This window comes from Chenopodium album, chromosome 22 (assembly GCF_948465745.1).
Source record: "Chenopodium album chromosome 22, dcCheAlbu1.1, whole genome shotgun sequence".
NCBI lineage: Eukaryota > Viridiplantae > Streptophyta > Magnoliopsida > Caryophyllales > Amaranthaceae > Chenopodium > Chenopodium album.
Window position 1 is genome coordinate 31,003,125 of NC_137855.1, and position 8,461 is coordinate 31,011,585.

At 29.3% G+C, this 8,461-nt stretch overlaps 1 pseudogene; it reads right to left on the reverse strand.

Moving 5' to 3' along the window:
- Window positions 1-5,620: 5,620 nt before the first annotated feature.
- LOC145604620 (protein FAR1-RELATED SEQUENCE 5-like) lies at window positions 5,621-8,158 on the reverse strand (annotated as a pseudogene).
- Between the last annotated feature and the right edge of the window lie 303 nt (window positions 8,159-8,461).

An 8,461-nucleotide genomic window follows, 5' to 3' on the forward strand; every position in this document is an offset into this window, starting at 1 on the left:
TTTGCAAGGCTTAACTGCAAGAGATTATCAACTATGAGGAGCCTACGGTTGATGGTTGCAGATTATTGTTTTGCTGAAAATTATTCCGGAGTGGATATGTCGTAAGTCATTTTATCATTTTTTCTTTAAATATTGCACTAGCGGTTAGTTGTATATTTTACTAATGTTACATGTTGAATTAGTGGTTACTTGTATATTTTATTAGTGTTACTTGATATATTTTTCACTAGTATTACTTGTTATAGTTTACTAAGGTTACTTGTTACAGTACCTTAGGATTACTAGTTACATTGCCTTAGGGATACTTGTTATAGTTTTAAGGGTTACTTGTTATAGTTCAGTAGGGTTACTTGTTATAGGTTTTAAGGTTAGTGTCTTATGGTTACTTGTTATAGTTCACTAAGTTTAGTAGTTACTTGTATATTTTATTAATGTTACTTGATATATTCCACTAGTATTACTTGTTATAGTTTACAAAGGTTACTTGTTACAGTACCTTAGGATTACTAGTTACATTGCCTTAGGGATACTTGTTATAGTTTTAAGGGTTACTTGTTATAGTTCAGTAGGGTTACTTGTTATAGGTTTTAAGGTTAGTGCCTTATGGTTACTTATTATAGTTCACTAAGTTTAGTAGTTACTTGTAAATTTTATTAATGTTAATTGATATAGTTCACTAAGGTTACTTGTTATAGTTCACTAAGGTTACTTGTTAAAGTACCTTAGGATTACTAGTTACATTGCTTGAGGGATACTTGTTATAGTTTTAAGGGTTACTTGTAATAGATCAGTAGGGTTACTTGTTATAGGTCATTAAGGTTAGTGCCTTATGGTTACTTGTTATAGTTCACTAAGTTTAGTGACCTACGTTTACTTGTAAGTTTTAGGGGTTACTTGTAATCCTAGAACCCCTTATTCTAATGCCACTTGTAAGGGTTACTTGTAAGAATTTACTAATTACTTGTAAGAATTTACTAATGTTACTTGTAACAGTACATAGTTCACTAAGGTTATTGCTCTAGGGTTACTTCTAAGTTTTAGGAGTTACTTGTTATTCTAGAATCCCTTGTATATTTGTTATGAATACTACTTTTACTTGTAATGTTACTAGTAATAATTTAATAGTTACTGGTTTAAGTATTCATTTATTAGGAATTACTTGTTATTTCCCTTACTTATTTATTGTTTATGTTGAAACAGGGAGATTCTTGTGTATTATAATGAATTTTACAGTTTGCCCAGAGAAGAATTTTTGACATTGTTCCAGAAGGAATTGATTTCAAGTCGAATTTTGGATTAGTTTTTTATCTTGCTGAACTATGTTGAGGTTACACAAGATAATGAAAAACCAAGATTCTTTTTTGGTGGTGAACATATGGTAATTTTATATTACCTTGATATAATTCTTTTTTTTTTTTTTTTTTTACTTATGTTTCTGTTTCAAAGTTTTATATATATTTTTTTTATACAGTTGCCCCTTTTGCGTTGTATCTATAATGGAGAAGGCAGCATCTATGATAAAGAAATATTCGGGGCATGGGATATGTGGATTGAATCAGTTCAATGTTGTGAACTAGTAGATGCATTGTTGGTATGTTTTCTCTTTTTACTGTTTTATCACTTGATTGAATTTTGTTTATATTGTTGTATAGGATACTTAAGTTGTGCTGTTTTTTCTTGTGTAGATATTCATACCAATCTACTACGACAATCATTATTCAGCTGTTTGTATAAATTTCTACACTCAAACTGTTGATTACTTGGACAATCAAACATATTCAATGCATGTAGAAGTTGAAAATAAGGAAAAGAAAGGGAAAGGTGCAAACACAGTGGGTGCCAAAAAATTCAGAATTTCAACAAATTTTGATGAATTTCACACTGCTTTTTATACTCTCACATGGCACTTGGTAAGATTTGAAAGTTATACTTGAATACTTGTGTTTGGAATTACTGTGGTTACTTGTTCTGGGTATTACTAGTATAATTTTTTTTTGAGGGATATTAATAGTATGTGTTACTTGTCCTGTGTTTAAATAAATGTAGTTACTTGTATTGGGAATTACTATGGTTAATTATACTGAGGATTAGTTATATCTGTTATAGGTTTAGGTGTTACTTATACTGGGGATTACTTGTATCAGTCATAATTTTATATATGTATTACTTGTCATATGTACTGGGGTTACTTGTACTGCGGATTACTTGTATTTGTTATAGGTTTAGTAGTTACTTATATTTGGAATTACAGTGGTTACTTGTATTTGGATTACTTGTAGCAGTTATAGAACTTATTACATGTATGTGTTACTTGTATCAGTCATAGGTTTAAGAATGTGTTACTTATATCAGTCATAGGTTTATGTATGTGTTACATATATGGTTTACTTAAAGGGTTACTTGTGCTGTGGATTACTTAGTTTGCATCAGTTTTACCAAAACTGTAGTTAATATATATATTTTTTTTCAGAGACTTTATATGTCAAAATATTTGGTTTCAAAAGGCCATGATAATGGAGTATTTGTCAAGGATTTCGAGATTTGTATGATTCCCCTTGATTCTCAAAAGTGTGCTTCTGATACAAATGACTGTGGAATTTTTTTTTGTACCATTGTGCCACTTATGAAGGGAAACCTTTTAAATGTAAAAGTTTGACTCAGGTACAATATTTATCTTTTACTTATGTTTTATTTTATTTTGTTCTATTTGCATTAATACTTATTTATTCTAAATGTATATTGTTTTATAGGCATTGGAGAGACGTCGTTTTAGAGCAGAAATATGTGCATCTCTGGTTTTATGTAATTTGAATTTGTGTCGAACTGATGTTTTGAAAAGTGTGGATGGTTTTTGCGAGAACAATCAAGAGATTTATGCTAAAGTCATTCTGAATGAGGAAATTGCAAAAGCTAAGAAGGTTTCTCAGCAAAGTTTGAAGGCTAAGAAGGCTACTCAGAGTAAAAACAAGAGGAGGAGTTTAATGGCAAAGATGGCTAAACAGGGGAATGTAGCAGAAAAGGAAAAGGAAATTAAAGCCAAAGAGAAGAGAGAAGAAGCTGTTTTGATTGCTGCAACTATAGGTGCAGAGAAAATGGCAAAAAAGATTAAAGATGCTGCTGCAAGAAAGAAGTAAGGACTTCTGAAAAAAAAAAATCAGTTACTAATATTGAACAATTTCTTTTTTTATATGTTGAAAACTTTATGTTTAAATTTTTTATAGTAAAGTTTGTAATTACATTATTAAAACTACATTATTTTATGTATATATATATATACACACACACACACACACACACACACACACACACACACACACACACACACACACACACACATATATATATATATATATATATATATATATATATATATATATATATAGATATATATATAGTTATGGTTACATGTTATGGTTACTAATATTCTTTATTGGTTACATGTTGTGGTTACTTTTATTAGTAGTTACTGGTATTTTTGATTACTGGTATTTTTGGTTACTTGTAGATATTTGTATTTTTGGTTACTTGTATTGTTACTTGTTTTCTTTTATTGGTTACTTGTATTGGCTAATAGTATTAGAAGTTACTTGATTATTGTATTAATGGTTACTTGTTTTGCATCATGACTTGTATTATTGGTTACTTGTTTTGCATCATTACTTGTATTATTGGTTACTTGTTTTTCTATTTTATTCTTTTGTTCTCTGTTTTGCGTTTGCTTTTTCTGTATCCATGATTGCAGGAATTTCTGAATCTGGTAAAGCTTCTTGATGATCATTTGAAGTTTGCTGTTGATTACTTGTTGCTTCCTAATGATCAGATAAGATTTCTTTTCCTTGTTCTTTTGCAATTACTTGTTATAAAATACTTGACTTGTGGTTACTTGTTTTGGGGTAATTGCTCTGTGGTTTCTTTTGTGTATTACTTGTTTGTGTTTACTTGATTTTGGGTTAGTAGTTTTTGAATTAGTTGTTTTGGGGGTTACTTGTTATGAATTACTTGTTTTGGGGGTTACTTGTTATGACATACTTGTTTTTGGTTACTTATTAGGAATTACTTGTTTTGGGGGTTATTTTTTAGGAGTTAATTGTTTTGGGGGTTATTAGGAATTACTTGTTTTGGGGATTACTTGTTTTGGGGTTATTCATTTAGATAAACATGTCATTCATTCATGATACAAATATTCTTAATAAAAATAACTTAATAATATAAATTATTACAAATTATGCTTCAGTAGGAAGCATATTTATTAAAATGATAACTTAATAATATAAACTTATACATTAGAATTAATTTATTCATCACTAGGAAGCTTTTCAGTACCATCAGCACTAAAAGCTCTAATGTAAATAGTATCATTATCATGATAAACATCCAATCTGTCTCCTGCAACAATTTTGTGAGCAGCTATGAACTTTTCCCATTCCCGATCAATCAACATACCACCACAATTTCCTGTATCTTGTGGTACGCTTATCACCCTTACTTCCCAGAATCTGCCTTGTCTACCATTATTACCACCATAGACTCTAACGTGATATGCAAATTTTAAAAGAAATGTCCTCCATTCTCCAGGAAGTGGCTGAAATAAAAAAAAATGAACAATTAAATGTATAAATTTGAAACAGAAAATGAATGTATAAATTCATAACTTAATGTAGAATATATTTACCATACTCTGCAGATAAATTTGCCTAACATTAATTGAACATTTTTCCTTATTTGCGTAGAAATCAGCCATTTTTTCTTGTTTGAAAACAAAATTTTATAGGAGAAGAAAAATATTAAACCTTATATAGAAATAATTTAGGTTGTAGGTTGTTAAATATAATTCTTTTAATAGAAAACTTTGGTTTTTAAATAGAAAACCTTTATTTTAACCAACCTATATATAGAAAAAATAGTATGTATGAACATCATTATTAACCTGTAATTTAGTCAGATTTGCTGTGAAGAAATTATAACTTTAATCAAGCTTTTTTTTTACTTTTTCATCATGCAATAAATTCTTTTTTTACATTTATATGACATTTTGATAAGGGGATAAATTACTTTTTCAATTTTTGTTAACTTTTTCATGATTTTTGTTGTTTTTGTATAACTTTTTCAGCAATTATTTAATCTTTTCAGATCTATAATTGAATTTTTTCAGAAATAATTTATTTTCCTGACAAATTTCATGTTATTGCTGACAAACAACATGTGCAATAGTATTTATTTTTCAGGAATTGAGGTTACTTGTTTTGTTGTTACTTGTTTTGGGGTTACTTGTTTTGGAATTACTTGTTTTGGGGATATTGGATGTTACTTTTTTTGGTAGTTACTTGTTTTATGGGTTACTTGTTATGGGTTACTTGTTTTGAGGGTTACTTGTTACGAGTTACTTGTTTTAGGGTTACTTGTTATTAGTTACTCATTTTTTTATTTACATATATAATATGAATAATAGTAGAGTTACTTGTATGTATTAGTTACTCGTTTTTAAATAGGATTGAAGTTGGTTACCTGTGATTCATATGATTCAAATGATGAAGTTTACTTAATAATTCAAATGTCTATAATATAAAAATTGAACAAAAACCTGTAACTCAGTAATTAGAAATATTACATCAATAGGAGTCTAAAATAACTTTGGATTTTGAATTGGAGTTATTGTTCCAAATTCTCTAGTATTTCCTTTGGCTTGCATAGCTTTTGTTTTTTTGCTTTAGGTTGTTTGCCCTTCTCAAAGTGCCCCTTTATTCTTTTGCTTCTTCCCTTTGTGTTTGCTTTTTCAGGATCCATGACTGTAGGAATTTCTTCCTCATTTTGCTAATCAGTTGAAGTGTTCTGTGGATTACTTGTAGCTTCCTGTTGAGCAGATAAAATTTCTTTCTCTTTCTTCTTTGCAATTCCTTTTTGAATTCATCTGCGTTCTGTATTATCATTCTGAAATGTGCTTCAACCAATTGTCGCGTTTCTTTGTGCTCTTGACATTGTAAAAGTATATTGTAGCTTCTTCTAGCCATTGTATGTCTCCAAGGCATTAATTTGTCTGAGTGAGATTCTTTTCCTGCTGCATCATCATCTTTCTTTTTCCAAACATGTGCTTTTGCTATTTTACACCATCTTGATGAAATGTATATGCTAGGAATTCTTGTCACATTATGATGATGCAAAACCTTTATACAATGATAACAAAGCCATCCAATTTCTTCAAAATTCTTGCAAGAGCATCCTATTTTGTTTTCAGCTCTGTTAAATGTAACATATTGCTTGCTGCTGTCATCATACTCAATCTGCACCTGATAAAGATAAAAATCTCCCACAGAACCATGATGATAGGTTATGCATCCAATTGAGTACATGAATTCTGTTTCAAAATATCTGAAAATAGTTTGTGTGTATACTTCAGAAGCATGTTTAAGTAATCCAATAAAAGGAATACTTGAAGTTGGGTTTGAATTTGAACATTTGAAATCAGCATCAGACTCATTCTTTCTCCACCTCTTCACTGTTTGATTGAAAATTTTGAAGAAATCTGTCAGGCTTGTGTTTTTGTTGGCCTTAAACCCAACTGCATTATTTGCACTTTCACTTCTTTGTGATGATAGTATACCAGCAGAAAAAAAGTCTTTACTTAATGTTGTACACCATTTTTCTCTCAGACCATACAACCTTTTAAACCATTTATTGTTTTCGAGTTTGTATTTGGCAATCATAGAATCCCAGCATATCTGTAAATTCAGATTTATAAGTAATTGTTTAGAATACAAATAATTAAGAATACAAGTATAATTATGGTTATTGGTTATAAGTATATAAGTAATAGGTACTTGTTAAAGTTTATGGTTACTTGTTAAATATATAAGTAATGGGCAAATCTAAACTATACAAGTAACCATAAAACTATTGTTAAATTTTGTAAGTGTACATCTTACAAGTAACCATAAAACCATTACATGTAACCTCAAAATTATAATGGTTACTTGTATTATGTTACATGTAATAGTTACTTGTTACTTGTAATAGATGGTTACTTGTATTGAAGTTACTTGTATTATATAATTTCTAGTAAGGTTACTTGTATTATATGTGTTGTATTATATTGTTACTTTTAGAGGTTACTTTTATTATAGTTTTAAGGGAAGTTACCTGTATAATTTGATTACTTTTATTGATGTTACTTGTATTATTTATTATATGGTTACTTGTATTAAGATTATTATATATGTTACTTATATTAGGAAGATAGTTATAAAATTACCTGAAATTCTTCCTCTGTCACACATCCTGAAAGACATTTGTTGAATGCATCTTTGAATGAGGTATCTCTTTTCAGTGCTCCAAATCTTGATACAACATTCTTTATAAGATGCCAAATACATAATCTGTGTCTTGAGTGAGGAAAAACCTACAAAATTGAAATTAAATTATTCTTCTATAATTCTGTTGTCTTTTTTATAAGAATTGATATTGCTGAAATTGTAAATTAGTTTATAAATCACCTTTTCAATTGCTTTAGACATTGCCAAGTCTTGATCTGTAAATATTGAAGCAGGTTCACTACCACCCATTGACTTTTTAAATGTGTCTAATACCCATTCAAAAGTTTCTTTTTTCTCATCAGCAATAAAAGCACAGCCAAACATAACATTTAGCCAGTGATTATTGAGACCAACAATAGGGGCACAAATAAGATTATATTTGTTTGTCCTATATGTGGTATCAAACACAACAACATCTCCATAAATTTGAAAATCTTCCTTCATTTCAGAATCTCTCCAAAAAATAGCATTCAATTTGTTTTCATTTTCACCACCTCCTAACTTAAATTTGAAAAAGAAATTCAGAAGTTACTTGTTTTTTGTAATAGAAGTTACTAGTATAACTTAAATCTGAAAAAAGAATTTTAGAAGTTTCTGGTAATAGAAGTTACTGGTTTACTTATTATTATAAAAAGTAGGTGTTACCTGAAGAAGAAATCTTCATCTTCTACTTGTTTTTTGTATAATTTATCTATTACAGTTTGTGCATCACCTCCTTGAATTTCTTTCATCTTCTTCCTTGAAATGTAATTGTAGTGGTCTGTAAGAGTGTGTCCTACAAGTTCTTCTCCTCCTGCTTCACTACTAATTAATCTATATGCATCTGCTGGTCTTAACCCACCGTCTGCCATTAAATCAATGACTTTTCCCTTTTCTTCTGTTATATTTCTCTCTGATCTATGTAAATGCTGCCAAACACTTCTTGTCAACTCATGGTTATGTGCTATAACATGCTGTTCAACTACAAACATTCCTTCTTTGTTTTTTTTTGCTCTAATGAATGCATGACATCCTGTCCTAGTTTCAGGAACTTGATGAGTTTTTTTTTTTTTTTTTTTTTGTTATCACTTGGTGGAGGGGGTGTTTTTTTTTTTTTTTTTTTTTGGTACACATCTGAACCCTTCTTTAGAACAAACTGATCGGAAGGAGAACGG